At 42.4% G+C, this 16,579-nt stretch overlaps 1 protein-coding gene across 1 annotated transcript in view; it reads right to left on the reverse strand.

Annotated features, from left to right (window-relative positions):
* The window catches only part of mgat3b (beta-1,4-mannosyl-glycoprotein 4-beta-N-acetylglucosaminyltransferase b), a 70,299-nt gene that overhangs the window by 17,186 nt on the left and 36,534 nt on the right, over positions 1–16,579 (reverse strand). The window lies entirely within an intron of this gene.

Consider the following 16,579-nt stretch of genomic DNA (forward strand, 5'->3'; position numbering starts at 1 on the left):
CAGAATGAGCTTCATTATCATGGAAGACGAGGAAAACCAGTCAAACCAGTGAGTAATTACTGTGTTCATTAATCATTCTGGCTTTACTTCTTTTTTTTAAGTATATTTTTGGGACTTTTTGTATCCCTTTAATTGATAGTGTAGTATAGTTGAGAGAGACAGGAAATGGGGAGGCAGAGAGAGGGGGAATGACATGCAGCAAAGAGTCGGGATTCGACCCAGAGCCGGCTGCAGGGAGGACTACAGCCTTTGCTCTACCCACTGAGCTAAACGGCGCTAAATGGCTTTACTTCTAAGTGATAGAACTTGACATGCAACTTTTTAAAATGTAGTTTCTGAATACCTACAGGCTGAGTGTGTTGGGTTCTTTATAATCAAAATAAAAACAAACTAACAAATAAAAAATGTTGACATCTACCTCAATACGATATGGGACCTTTAAGTCTTTGGTAGAAATGAAATAATCTGTGAAATTTAGAGTGTAGTTTTGAATGAAATTGTCATCACTTGGACCTTGACAGGAAATGTTTGGGAAGCATGGTCACCAGGATAAGAGCTTTCCCCCAAATTTCATTTTAATTGTATATGACATACAACTTTTTAAAACATTTTATTATTGCTATACTGTACATTGATAGATTTATATTTTGAGTAATTGACAGGGAGAGAGAGAGAGCAAGGAGGGTCTTCTATTTGTTAGCTTGTTTCCTCACACTCATACTCCTCACACACACGTGTGTGTGAGTGTGAGGAGATGGGGCATTTTTTAACTGTCCCCTGACTCCCGTATGTTATCTAATGTTAAATATAATCGTTCATATTTCTTCTTTACATAATCATTGTAATCTAACTTCACATTCCTCCGCCATCAGAACGTGTCTGATAAAGGCTGCTCTCTAAGATTCGGCCAATAAGGGAGGGAGGAAACACAGAGCTTGGCGTGTGTTCGGCACTGGAATGCGTTGAATCAAGGGAAAAGGAAATTTTTCTGAAATCTGCTTTTTTGTGTGTTAATTCAGGGCGACTTAAGTTCCTGTGTTTATACAACTGAAAGCTTTTATTCAAAGAGAGAGCCGGTATCAGAGGAGGTGGAGAGCGGAGAGATGGCTGCTCTCCTGCCCCACATCACAGCTTGTTTATCTTATCAGACCGGTATTACTGAGTAGACTTCGCCTCCCTCAGAATAAAAATAACCCCCCACCTCTCTCTCTCTGTGGGAGTTTTATTTTTTATTTTTTTTCCAAAAGTTTTTCAAACCCCCTGGAGAGGGTTAGAAAAGCAAGAGCCGCTGGTTGACGAACACAGCCCAAACATTTGGTTTGGAGACACGGAGGCCGATCCCAGTGATAAACAACCACAGAGAGCGTACGTGCCAGGAGGAGGGGCCCTGCCAGTTAACTGCCCCTAATTTCATCTGTGTGTACGTGTGTGTGTGTGTGTGTGTGTGTGTGTGTGTGTGTGTGTGTACGTGTGTGTGCTGCCACTGCTGACCTGTTGAACCAATTCCCATTGAACTAAGCTGGTCTCAGTGTTTGGGGCTGACAGAGGAGCAGACAGTGGGTGGTGGTGGGGAAGGGGCGGACACAGCGGAGGTCTACTGGGGCAAATACACACATGGGGTTAATAATGTAGGTGTCACTATTGGGGTTTTACTTTAAAAAGCTGATGAAATCAATTGTAGAAGCAGAAATGTAAAACATTTGTGCAGCTACTTTGTTTTCGCATTTTCATTTTCTTGTATTTTTCCGTCTCGTTTCTAAACCAAAAGCTCATTCTGACGAAGCAACGACCTGATCGATGTACTGTACAGTGAGCAGTCAGGTCTTGCAGCAGGACAACTATTTAGAAATAAAGATTAAATGTAGACAAAATATTCATGTGCATACCACAGCATAAAGAGTGGTGGATTTGGTTGAAGGAAGGGGGTCGTTAAAAACAGGAAACAGCTATAAAATCGTATCTAAAAACAATAAAAGTATGAAACTGTCATATAAGTGTATAAATATCTGTTATCAAAGGTGTTAGCTGGGCTCAGCAGATGTTTATGAAGTGAGCCTGGTTACCATCTGCACCTGTTATATGAACCATTTCACTCTCTTAAATGCATTAACTCCACTCGTTCAGCTCTGTGGTAATTTAGTTTAAATAAATCACAATGCTAACTTGATCACAGGAGGACGTATTATAAGGAAACCCCCTTGTTTTTTGTTTTTTTTGCTGAGTGTTCAACTCCTCAACCTGCTGCAGGCTTTTCCCACCACAGAGCTGCTGCACCTGCACCTGCTCCTGCACTGCGATACATTGTAACCTAATGTAATGTATGACCAGTGCACTCAGGCACAGACGTAACTGCATCAGTGCAGTGATGTAAAACAGGAAACAGGGGTGAGGTTCAACATTCAGCCTTGAGCCAGTCCATAAAAGAAAAATAAAATGAAAAAAACCTATGCAGCTCTGCCGTGTGCACACATACAAACATTTACACACACACACACACACACACATACACATACACAAAACACACGGACAGACACACCTCAGCACACACAATCTCACAGTTTGCAGTTTGTGGCTCTGAAAAAGTTTGCCACATCAGCTAAACTGTTTCATAGGTGGAATGATAAATGATGCACTGCCTCTCCAAAGTGCTTAAAGGCTTTTGTTTTATAAGAACTCCAGTAAAGCTCTGCACTGTGTGTGTGTGTGTGTGTGTGTGTTTGAGAGAGAAAGAAGAGTGTGTGTGAGAGAGAGGATGCTCTAAATCCCCCTTTTTCTTCTTTAGCGCAAAGAAAACTCACAAACATCTTTCCACATGGGACAAGGCTTTGGCTGCTATCGTCTCATCAGGACTACAAAGTGTCTCTCTGCCTCCGCGGCCTCGCCCACAGTCTCTGACCGGCGTGTTGATCTCACCTAACAGGCACCCAGAGGGGATCTCCAAACAAAACAAAGTAAAGTAAAACACCTTGGGTTCAGCAAGTTAGTGAGGGCGACCTCCAACCCAACAACCCATCACAAGCTGCAGCCCAATCAAAAACCTCCTTCTAGCGGAGGCGCCCTGAACTCTCAGCTGGAGAAAAGCTTCTTTTTTTTCTGTCACAAAGACAAAACAAAACAAAACAAAACTCACTTAATTGCAATGTGATCGCAGCAGCAGAACAAATCAGCCACAGACTCCTAGAGTGAGCCGTGTCCCTGCACTTCCCCAGTTTGTCTTCTTCTCCAGGCAGCCGGTTATGTAGTGTTGTGAGTCACGGAGCCAAAACATGAACCAAGTGGAAATTACAGAGAGGTGGAGGAAGTATATCGGCATGGTGCGGCGGGGTCAGGGATGATTCATCGGTCGACATGGACACAATAGGAGGAGAGGGGATGTGAGAGCTCGTATCTGTCAACACGGTGAGGGTCAGAGGCAGAATAACTCGGTGTGTAATCCAAAACCAACAGTAGATTGAGTGTCAGGTGGAAACAGATGAGGCCACAGTTTAAAGAGATAGTTCAACATTTTGGCAAATTGCCATAATCCCTATAGTCATAGCAGTAGGTTCGTTACCTTTAATTGTCGGTGCAAGCTATTTTTAGAACAGCGGAGCAGAGCCGCGAGCTGCTCAGAGCTACGCTACGGAGGCTAATGGGATTTCTTGGTTTCCCTCATCAAACTCATCAAATACACAATCCAACAACTCCAAAACGCTCTGGTGGACAAATTATGACCTGCACATTCACCACACTATGAGATAATAACGGAACGTTTCGAGACAAAGTTGTTTTCGAGGTAAATTCAGAGACTGCTTGCAGAAAAACTGCCCCCTACATCTGTGCTTTTGCATGAATTTACCTCTAAAACAACTCTGTCTCGTAACGTTCTGTTATTATCTCATAGCGTGGTGAATGTGCAGGTCACAACTTGTCCATCAGAGCGTTTTGGAGTTGTTGGATTGTGTATTTGATGAGTTTGATGAGGGAAACCAAGAAATCCCGTTCTATCACAGTCTATCAACTATCCCTTTAACAGAGAGAATAAAAAATCTAATCTTGTATTTATTGTACTGTACGATAATCCATTTTGTTTGCGATGAGAAGATTTTGGCCACCAAAATCCATTTATGGGTTCTGTTATTTCTGTCTAAAACACAAAAATTCAGTTAAGTGACTAATCCATAATCAAAATAATCAGCATCTGCAGCCACGAGCGTTTCATTAAAAATGGGCGACAATCTAAAAAATCCCATTAACACGTCGGTTCAGACTTAGTTTCTTTGAAGGGTTTTCCTTGTTCGGAAATTTTGTTGATAAACAACCACTGGCATTGAATCGTAAATATGAAAAAAACAACAAAAAAACTTACATTTTATATCTAATCTTCAGCATCAGGCTGCAGCTTCCTCTGAAGATGTTAGAGTTAAAGTGGAAAGCTTTTTTTAGAAAGAGTAAAGTCACCATGAGCAACACTTTCTCCTCGTGTTCCTGCTTTGTGTTGCAGCCGCAGCTTCAGCTTTGTTATAGGTGGTTCCCAGACACACACTGACCACTGGACAGATAGCGACAAGATGAAACTCCACTTCCTCATTCACGTCTCTCCCTTCTTTCTACAAACCGAACATGCCACACACGGTACAGTATACACATACTGTAAACACTGTGTATACACACTCTGCTGAGTCGCGCACAGAGCTCACATGTTTTACACGTTCCGGATTCCCACTGAAGAGAAACACTTTCCCTTCATCACCTTTCTTACACCTGTTTCCCTGTCCGACCAACGCTGGCTGCATCACGACGAGTTAAACTTTAACTACCTGTAGTTAAAAAATGAACATACGTGCCGACAGATCCAAGGTGCAGAGAAATAAATCAAATTGCACCTCTGCACTGCTACTGTACGTCCTTGTGCAAACTAGAGTCCGGTCATGGCTGCCCATTAGTGCAAACTGCAGCTGATTCAGTGTCTGTGCTTGACCCCCATGTATCCATCACACATCTGCATTGGTTTTTTGCTATGCATGATTGGTGTCTTCTGTTGGAGCCGCTGCATCGGTTAAAGGTTGGGTTGGTGATCCTATTCTGGTGCATTTTTTTACTAAATTTTTTGAAATCACACTTCGATCGCAACCAGTTAATTGAATGCTTTTTCACAAAAATGAAAAAAGTCAGTCACCCGTGGGACAGACTATCCTGTAAAAACAACATCCAATCATCTTTAACGTCCCATAAAAATCAATTGGATCATGATGTGTCAATCAAGCTGCATGGCTTCAGAGAGCAGTCTGAGGAAAGGGGCTGGCACTTTTGACTTGTGTATTTTCAAAATGTGGCCTCCGAGAACGGTTTTTCCAGCATCTCCAACCCAACCTTTAAAGAAATACTAAAGAACTTTTCATTTTGGTTGAGTTTGGCGGCGCCAGTGGACCAAAGCGGTAGTGTTTTGCCTGAAGGAAGACTCCATTTCCCATGAGCACCGGCGCGTATGCGTCATAAACAAACATCTTGATCTCCCGGTTGCGTGCAACAATCAATCAGTACAATCAGCTCTCCTCGTTCATGGTGTCAACGGGGTGAAACACTGTCTGAAAACCTCTGACCTGTTGACTTCAGGCCGGCTTCAGCCCATTACAACGCTTTAAAGGAGTAGTGCGGGAAATATGATCCGTCGTAAAAACACAACGAAGAAAATCAACCAAGTGTTTTGTTTTGTATTTTGTACGAGCTGCTCTGTGCTGAATTTATGCGCCGTGCTCCAGCGTCCGGCAAAAATAGAAGCTCTGCATGCTTAGTGCCATGACAGAGGTGTCATTCAACCTGTTGTAAGTCGATGTACCATCACAAAAGTTCTGAAAATATTATATGAAGGTTGAAAAGTTACTGGTTTAACACGGTGGTAAGCTGTTTTTGAACTTATGCGTTGAGCTGCAGCTTTTGGACGGACGCCACTCAACCTCTCTGGGCCTGAGTGAGTGCATCATGTGACCTGAAGCTAACACTTTAGCCACCGCACTGACCAGAAGGCTTGTTAGCTAGCTCTTTTTGTTGTTGTTGTTGTTGTTGTGATTGATTTGTGCGATAAAAGCTTCCGTAAGTGGACCACTCCAAAAGTGGATTTGAGTATTATACATTGGCAGTTTTTACCATCTCCTCTTACGAAGCTGTAACTCGCTCCCGTGGGTGCGTTTAACATGGGATAAAACATCAAAACACGGCAGCGTCTTCATACCAATGAGTGAACCATAAAAAAACAACAAATTCTGTTGCTTAGTTTCTTTCACGCCCCTGAATGTCGGTCCATTAGTGTCTTTCTCTGGCTGCGTTTGGCCGCCTGCCACTCATGCCTGGCTGCTTTTAAATCATACTGCACCTGCTGTAACAGATCACATTTTCACTAACTGTATTTGACTGTTTTTGGATCAGCGCCACAGACTCTTATTATTTGACTAGCTAAGGTTTTTGCATCGGGGGACATTTTTATGGTGCGGTTGCTCAGTATGCAAACATCAGATATGAGTCGATTTGTAAGCTCTTGTAAGCTGGTCTGGATTCCTTTAACTTCCTTTTAAACCTTTTAGATAGGTTTTAGTTTTGTTATTATTCACTGTCTCTTTTTATTCTATTTCTAAATGCATATACTTGTACATCTGAATGATAATAAACTTCTTGACTTGACTTGATTTTGAGACTTTTTTCTTTCAGTCCTTTCTAAGTAGCAGGGTTTCCCCCTCTCTAATCCGTCCAACTGCAGCAGCAGAGGCCGACTCCTCTGGTCCAATACCAGAATGCAACACTTCTTCTTTTTCTTCTTCTCTTGTCCCTTTTGTGGTGGATTCGGGGAATTCAAGCTCTTCTTATTCTGGGCTCATGGGTCACTGGCTTGGTGAGTCAGATGTCAGGAGAAAGCCAGCGTGCTAAGTGGGTTTCAATAATGCAGACACGGTGAGGGCCTCACAAAGTGTGTGTGTGTGTATGTGTGTGTGTGTGTGTGTGTGTGTGTGTGTGTGTGTGTGTGTGTGTGCAGGAAGCTGTAAGTTAGGACAGAACCAGGGTTTAGGTTGAACATGAGATGTGGAGAGCTGGAGCTGCGGTGGGAGTGTGTGCTGCTGCCTCTTAGAGACGTGGTGCGTGCACAGAATATTGTTTGGGTGTAGTAAGCGTGATTTGGCGTGTGTGTGTGTCTGTGTGTGTGTGTATATGTGTGTGTGTGTGTGAGAGAGAGAGCATGGATTGTGGTGGGAGGATGGGAAAAGCCAGCCAGAGTGCCTCCATTCCTCCGGCCTCATCTATAATTCAGCTCGGTAGCGGTCCGTGAGGTCTCTCTGTCGCCCCCCCCCCCCAACCCTCCCTACACCCCCCTGTTCTCTCTCTCTGCACCGACGGTGGAGACAAGTGTTCCACGGTACATTTCATTGTCTCTCCCAATCTGTCCATCCCCATCCACCGCTCCCTCTCCAGAGGCTGAGCAGCAGCAGCAGCAGCAGCAGCAGCAGCAGCCGAAACCCAGAAAAACCTTTTCACCGGATGAAGACGTGAACAAACAGAAACATGTGATATAAGACGTCGCTTAAAGACTAAACTACTTCTCATTATCTTTAACATTTCATCTAAAATCTTATAATTTCATTTTTTTTCAAATGTCCTACGTTGTATTACTCATTTCTAAATGTTAATGCATTATGTAAAGCAGCATGTTTGTGAGTAAAATCTGTTATATAATTAAGTTTGACGTGCAGCGATGACTCAGCTCTGAGTCTTGCCCGTGAGCTTTTCGTCCTCTCCTTCCTCTGTCTGTCACAAAAACAACACTATTTAGGGTTTTTATTAACAAATGCAAATAATTCACGTCACTATTTAATACTGGCTTTTTTTTTAATTATAATGAAACATATGGAGTTCAACAACATGTGACACCTCTGTTCTCGCCTGGAGGGGGGACGTGGCCTTGCTGATGTTTTATCTGGACTCTCTCTGAAGTCCACATTAAAAAAAATAGTTTATAATGTTAAATACAGATGTTGTAACACTGGAGAATTAGATTTAATATCCCAATTCAGCCCCCCTTGTTGTAAAAGTCTATAATAACACTGGATCCTACACTTCCCATCATGCAGCTTCTTGGTTCAGACTCCCACACTTTGACAAAAGCTCCACCAGAGCCACGAAACACTGACTCCACCTGTAACAGAAATAATCTGCACCGATGTTTCTGCCAAACACAACACGCTCTTATCACTGATATTATTATTAATAGTGATTATCTTGATATTAGCAGCCACAGTTTATCTAATGTCAGTACTAATAGTGCAAATAGTATTAGAGCAGCAGTAGTAGTAGTAGTAGTTATAGTAGTGGTGGTGGGGGTCTCCGTTTTGATTTTGTGTATATGTATATATTTGTTTGTGAAAACTGCACAGTCAGCGTAGCTCAGGGACAATAAAGCCTCGCTCAGCTCAACTCTCTCTCTCTCCGTTGAGGCTGATTCAGCTGTTCTCTCTGTTCACATCCTTCCTTCCTTCTCTTTTCAATCCAACTTTCTCTTTCTCTCTCTTCACTGAAACGCTCTGACACCAGCTGCTCACAGGGGCTCAACTCCCCGTCACGTCTCAGCTACTAGTTATTAGTATTTATTTATTTATTATTCTGTCACTGCAGTGTAATGACACCGTCCTCCTCCTCCTCCTCCTCCTCCTACTCTCTCCATCGTTTCATGACTTCCCATTACTTCTCATTCAGCCTACCTGCCCCTTTCTATGGTTACAATTGCATTGGCTTAGTATTAACACCAATATTATACACTACTATTATTAAATATTACTATTTCAAAATATTAATAATCACTTCTCTTACTGTGAAAAGTCTTGTTCCACAAACAGCTACCACTCTTCCTCCACAAACACAACAAGCCTGAAAAAAGCGTGTTAATATGTGATGAACTGATTAAAAACCAAACTGTAGCTGTTGCCATCAGTCGTCAAAGCAGAAATATATATTATCGATTTCAAAAGCTCAATGTGTCAATACTTTACTGTTTCAATTACTGGCCTATTCACATTTAATACAAGACTTTAACTTGTGGATCAATAAGCACAAAGTTTTGCATCTTGGCTGCTCAGATTTGAAAATACTGGACTGTTTACTGACTCTGACTCAATAAATGTTATTAAAAATATTGACTCTTAATAATTTAAAACCTTTAAGTTCAACTAACCTGAACAAACTCTCCACCTGCAGATAAAGACCGTACGATGTAGCTGCAGCGACCAAAGTGTAAACTCTTGAGCTGCAGAGTAAAAATCTAATTTCGATTTGAAATATGCTTTAACACTAAAGTTCCCATAATTCACTTGTGCTGCCCTGTCAGCTAATGTTAGAGGTCTTATATAAGATTTGTTACATATTTGATGAAGCCGGTCGTGATTGAAAAGCCGAGAAACTGACGTGTCATTTCTCAGCAAAAAAAAAGAAAAAAAAAGAAGAAGTTGGCTGAAGAAGAACCAGCTAATGAAGACTGCACTTTGGCAAAATCCATGTAAACACGTTTCTGACTGAAACTGAACTAAACTGGATTTCTCAATGTTGGACACAAAGTTGCCTCGGCCCCCTCTCTCTCTCTCTCCACACTTCCTGCTCCCAGGCTTTGACTTTACACTTTCTATTTTACAGCACTATTATAAAACACCCAGAGCTGTAAACGTGTCCATGTTTTCACCTCTAGACGTGCTGCTACTAAAAACCACTAACTTGACTGTCGATAGTTTGACACGACATAAATGATCGACTGGTCGGACAGACTTTGGTCAATAAAATCGATTCAAACCCTCCTGTAGCTCATAAACGGGGACGGGGACAGCTGTCCAATCAAATGGCACCGTCAAGCTACAACCACAGTTTGATTGAACTGTGCAGGGAAACGTACCGACTGAAATTCATACCCCCTCCTCCTCCTCCTCCTCCCTCATCATCATCATCCTCTGTCTCTTCTTGGCTCTGCTCTGTGAGAGTCTACAGTATTTTCTGTCCTGAGAAGCCGATCTGCTTCCACACTCTCCACCCGTGTCGACTGAACGTCAGCCAGCGACACATCTGTGATCTGTGGGAAAATGCTTCACCGTCCATATTCCACATCTCCAACTATCTCTCCCTGCACGCTGCTGTCCATCACTTCACAGCTCCACTAATGAACACAGCCATCATCGCTGCAGTGATTCACTCCTTGTCATTCATCATCATTCATCCTCTCTCTTGGCCCCGCCCACCCACTTTTACAGTAAAGGCCCGCGGCTACGTCTCTCCACTACACCGTTAGCTTGTTAGCGGCTGACTCATGCCGTCGTTTGTTGTGTAACCACATCTCCACAGTAAACAAAGTTTCTCTTCCTCGTTGCGATGCTTTCCCCCAGGTGTGTCATTATTGTCAAGACGGGGATGAAAACACCAATTCGTTCTCTGTGTTTTTTATGTTTTTTTTCATCCAACCTTCCCGTCCTCCCTCTCTTCTTCTTCCTCTCAGACTGAGAACTCTTCGCTGCAGAACAACCTCCTCTATTTCAGCCCTGAAGTATTTGAAGTTGTTAATTTTGTCTCTGGACCAGGAGTTACTGTAACACAGTGGTTCCCAACCTTTCTTTGGCTCGTGACCCCATTTTGACATCACAAATTTCTGGCGACCCCTGATCATGTGCAGTCATGTGATCACAGCCGTCAATCATGCTCAGATATTTTAAAATGCTGCATTTTACTTTAACTCGATTTATATTTGAGAAAGTGAAAGTATAGAATACAGTTGTTTAAAGGGATAGTTCAACATTTTGGCCCAAATTGGCCCATTGCCATAACCCCTAGGAGTAGGTTCGTTAACTTTAATTGTTGGTGCAAGCTATTTTTAGAACAGCGGAGCAGAGCTGCGAGCTGCATGGATTTGTTTTTGAGGCAAATGCAGAGAATGCTTGCCAAAAAACTGCCCCTGACAGGAACGTGCATCAGCGGTTTTGCATGAATTTACCGAAAACAACTCGTAACGTTACGTTATTATCTCATAGCGTGGTGAATGTGCAGGTCACAACTTGTCCACCAGAGCGTTTTGGAGTTGTTGGATTGTGTATTTGATGAGTTTGATGAGGGAAACCAAGAAATCCCATTAGCCTCCGTAGCGTAGCTCCGAGCAGCTCGCGGCTCTGCTCCGCCGTTCTAAAAATAGCTTGCACCAACAATTAAAGGTAATGAATCTATCCTAAAACTATAGAGATTATGACCATGGGCCAATTTACCAAAATGTTGAACTATCCTTTTAAGATTGTGTGTGGTGTTTTTAATCATAATTTAAAAGAGAATAATAATTAGTTAAAAGAATATTTGTATCAGTAATTTTTCTTTTTATCAATTATTAGACATTTCAGGCGACCCCATTTGAATTCCAGGTGACCCCATGTGGGGTCCCGACCCCAAGGTTGAAAAACACTGAGTTAGCGGCTGTTTCTCTTGTCTATTTATTCAGCCATACGCCTTTGTGTGTGGCGCACCTGCTCGTACTTGCATAATCCTTTCATCTATTTTTTTTTTGGTTTGTTTTTTTATAACGCCGCCACCCCGCCCCCATTGAATTCAATCTGCTGCATCATCTCACGTTGAAAGCGTTTGCATTTCACACAAAAAAACCAAAACAATAACCAGCTAGATAAACTATCCCGTTAATCGTCAAGGTCAGGCCACCAGCCTTACTCCTCCTCATCGCCACCGACGCTTCGGTCACAATGCTTCACTTGTAAACCACCCGAGCTCCACTCAATGAAAAATTACAGGCAAACACACACACACACTGGGATTAGATAGTAAAGTAGGCCAACACCCAAAAAAAAACAGAGATGTGCTGACATATTCCCATTGTGCGCACGGGGCACCATTGTTATTGCGGAAACAGGAAGATAGGAGCCATTAGAAAGGGTCCATTTTGGCTCTGGTTAAGCCTTATGGTCTTTGCGTTAGTCTACCAGCCAGGCGGTAATTGCTGAACGCGTGGAATCGGGACTGATGGACCCGGAGAATGGAGCCATTGTGTCCAGTATTGTTGCTGTGTTATGCATAACAGGATATTCGATGCAGAGGAGTTGTGTCTAAAAAACAACGCATTCATGAAATTGACAACACAACAACACATTCACAAGGAGCTGGGGGAGGATAGTAAATAGGCATATTGATGCTGGTAATGTATTCTGCAAGGAGCGGAGGTGGGGGAGGAGGAGGAGGAGGACGGCAGGAGTCCCGTATTACACTTGAACGCAGCTCATTCGGCCTCTGCAACTGTTTTTAATTACAGGTCGACGGAGGCACTCGAGGAGAAAGTGTGATCAGAGGGAGGGAACAGAGGGGATAGACAGTGATTAGAGGGAGGAATGTGGAGAGAGAAAATCAAAAAAAAAAAGAAAGAAAAAAAGAAAAGGGAAACAGCCAGAGGGAGAAATGAGAGGGCAAAAAGGACAGAGAGAGCGAGACAGAAGAGGAGTGTCGGTGCGAACGCTGGTGCAGCTTAAGGATGTGTGAGTGCAGATGTGAGAGGAGAGAAGAGGAAGAGGAGTGGAAGCACTGAATGAAGAAAGAGCCAGAAGCTGAGAGCGTGTGATGGAGATGTAAGATTTGAAACATGCACACAAACAACTCTTAGGATGAGTGTTTGATTCACAGTCAACATGTAGAGTTTAGATCATTAGATCATCAAGTATTGACCTGTTCTTTGCTTTTAAATATAAACTCAATACAAGGAATCTGTTTTCTATAATGAAGATGTTCACTCACCCACATGCGTGTCTTGGAGGCAGGTGTGGTGGAAAGTGTCAATTCAGATTGTTATCATAGACTAATGTGTGTATTATGTGTCTCTTCCTTCTATTTACTCTAGATATGACACTGTGTACACAAATCACTGTCAATCATCGACAGACACTCCCCAGAGGAAGAATGCTGTAGCGAAGCCACACCTGTGCACACAAAGATGGGTGGAGTGTTTTCCATTGAGAATCAGTGTTGCAAAAACAGCTGTGACTAAGCTCTGCAGTTTCCTAACATCACATCTCAAACATTAAACCTAACACGAAAGAGCTATGCACACAAATAAAAGAAGTTCTATAAGTAAAAGGGATAGTGCAACATTTTGGCAAATTGGCCCATTGCCATAATCCCTATAGTCATAGCAGTAGGTTCGTTAGCTGTAATTATCGGTGCAAGCTATTTTTAGAACGGTGGAGCAGAGCCGTGAGCTGCTCAGAGCTATGCTACGGCCTCATCAAACTCATCAAATACACAATCCAACAACTCCAAAACGCTCTGGTGGACAAGTTGTGACCTGCACATTCACCACGCTATGAGATAGTAACGGGTCGTTATGAGACAGAGTTGTTTTAGAGGTAAATTCATGCTAAATTAAAGATAACAAATCTTAAAATACATTTTAAAACTGCACGGAAAAAAACTTAAGCCCATGTATCATTAAGGCTGAACTGGCCCGGACATGAAACAGTTATTTAATCAACTCAAACATTTGTTGATTCCACCTTCATAAATGCGTTTGCTGCTTTTCTTTGTATATTACTATGGAAGAGCATTAGAGCCAACAACGAAGATAAAAACTTTTTTTTTTCCTCAGAAATTCTGACTTAAAAAAAAACTCCATTGTTGGCACTAATGCTCTTCCGTATATAACCGATATCTACAGACGTTATTCTGACATTTTACCAACCAAACAATAAAACTATAACTGTCCAACTGATGGGTGAAATAATCATGAGTTGCTTCTTTTGTTTCCTTGTTTTTCTGCGATGCCACTGTGAAGTTTCACTGAACTGAAATGAAACTTCTGTAATCTTTTCTACTGCAGTTTCCTGTTACTTTTTGCTGCACGTGCTTTGAAAAACATGTCTAATTGTATCAAGTCAACTGGACTTAGTTTCTGTCTTGGAAGACATTTCGCCCCTTATCCAAGTGGCTTCATCATCTATAATAAAACAGAATATTGTCAGTGATGGCGGATGTTTTGTGGCACAAAACAGACGGACTTCTTTGAGACACCTCGGCACAAGCCAAGTTATTTAGTGTCAAAAGAAAAAAATCTGTTTTGCTGTCAACCCATTCAAAAAAAACAGCTAGTTGCTAGCAATGACATTTTTTGTGACTGCAGAAGAGGAAATCACTAAGCTGTAATGGTGCCAAGAGGAATGGGAGTAATCCAGCTGGGTTAATCGAGTTCTGCTTCTGCAATTACAACCGTAATGCGAGTAAGATAACTCTAAAGGGGGTTTTTATCTGACAGTTGCAATATTACCCTGCTGGCTCTAATCAAATTATTAGAGTGCCATGTAAACACATGGAGAGGGTGACAGAGTAGGCTAAAAGATGGCGGGTGAGAAAAACCAAAGGAAGGAAGGAAGGAAGGAAGGACGGAGGGTTGGAGTCGATGTTGTAAGTTGGAAAAGAGAAAAGAGCTGCAGCAGAAACAGACGCTTGCAAAAGTGAGATGAGAGAGTCAGGTGATTCCTGTCAGCTGTGTGATCTGATCCCACAAAGAAAAAAAAAAAGGCAGAAGCGCTGGGATGAAAACCTGCTCTCAGCTCGTCTCTGCCCCGGCTCCACTGTCCTGTCATCCTCTCTTCACTTACTGCAACAAAAAAAAAGAAAAAGAGGAGCAGTCGAGGGCCCTGAAAGCACTTGGCACCCGCCACCGCTCTCTTTCTCTCTCTCCTTGCTCTCCAGACAAAAAAAAAAAAAAGGTTCACACTAGATCTGTGCTCGCATGAGAGGGCAGCGCAGGGAGTGTGAGAGAGGTGAGATATGAGGTCTGAATGTAGGTCATCTGCAGCATTCGTCCTCCAAATACACGTCTAATACTGTACGCTCCTTTCAATCACAGCTCTCTCTCTCTCTCGCTCTTGCTCTCTGTCTTTTATGACGGTGCAGAAGTTCACCGCTTAATTCATATTAGAGATTCAGTTTGTTTCCATTCTGAGTTTCCTGGGAAATTGTATTTGTTAGGGAACAAACAGAAACAGCAGCAGCAGCGATCGCAACCTCCAAACAAAAGCCAAACACACTGAGTGCTGAGTGTCAGTGGGTTTAGAAATATCATCAAATTAGCTTAAAATGAGCTATTTATACGTTTTTCCATGGCTACACAACCAGTGTCAGCATTAACAAATACACAAATGAAAGCATCTCATTTATTTAGACATTTTGGAAGGGGATTTCACAAGAGCCTCATATTTGTGCTTTCGCAAACAGGTACAGGTAAATATTTCATGTAGTCCACCTACTACTTTTCTGTCTTAAGGAGGATTTCTTTTTTTTCGGAGGACACTTAAATGCTCGAGCTCAGGAGAAAGAAAAAAAAAGAGAGAAGCTGTGTGAGAAGCTCAGCCGTGTGTGAAATGAGGGAAAACGAGGAGATTTTGGCTGAAAGTGAAAGCGAGTGTGAAACCGATGCTCGACTCGACGGGCAGATGTCTGTCTGCTCCTCACCGCCAAATCAATTTCCACCTTTATTTATAGCAAATGAGAAAAAAAAAGAGGCCGAGGCGATACCGAGAAGTCAAAGGTGAATAAACACGAAAGGATACGGGAGTTCACGGCGAAGTAGAGGAAGGAAAACCTGGGATGAGTAAGTGATAAAAACACCAGTGGGTCCAATTAAAGGATGAAAGTCTGAACTTGTTCAAGTGTTCTGTTGTTTTAATGGGACCATTATCGTGGCACTGGGGAAACACCCATTCCTGTAACATCGCCTGATTGTCGACCATGCAGAGGAATAATTAGAGTTAATGTGGCCTTAAGATAGCTGCATGAACCGAGACAGAGGAATTAAAGAGTTGGCAACATGTTGAAGACGCTTTGGCTTCAAACAGCAGATTTAAAAAAAGAAAGAAAAAGATTTAAATCCAGACTCTTTTTTTTCTCTCTGTTCTGCTTAGTTTCAGACTTTGGTTTGTTTGAAATTTAGAAAAATCAAGGAGCTCGTCCTTTCAGCCAAGTTTTCTTTAGATTTTCATCTGGGTTCTGGCTCCGTCTCTGCACCTGTAATTTAGTCGCAGGTTTCTTTGAACTTTTTTTTTCCGTTGCCGTGCGCAGCTTTGAAAAAACTCCCATGGAAAAAAAAAAGAAAAAAAGAAAAAAGAAAAGAAGCATATCTAATAAAGAAAAAAGCTGACACATGCTGCTAATTAACATTCATCTATACAGAGTCATAATAACCTTCCTGTTAAACTGTCTTTGTAATTGCGATTTAATTAGTTGAGACTTAATTCTTTTTTTCCTTTTTTGGGGGGTGGGGAGTGTATTATTATTATCATAACTTGAGTTAACATGCACTCAGCTGTAGATCTGTATTCATACTGTCCGAGCTGCAGAGCCAGCTGACCCATTTGTTGACTCATACCACCACCACATACCTCACCTTACATAACCCCCCACCCCCCAAAAAAAGAAAAAAAAGAAACACGTTCAGACACACAGGCACAGTGGGGCCTTCACTCAACCCTTTTCCTGCTGCCCAGCCCCCCTCAGCCCCCCCTCCCTCTCTGAACAGCTCTTTTCCTGCCTGAGGAAAGTGTTTCTC

Source organism: Trachurus japonicus, chromosome 1 (assembly GCF_045865225.1).
Source record: "Trachurus japonicus isolate A0001 chromosome 1, Traja_1.0".
In the NCBI taxonomy this organism is placed as follows: Eukaryota; Metazoa; Chordata; class Actinopteri; order Carangiformes; family Carangidae; genus Trachurus; species Trachurus japonicus.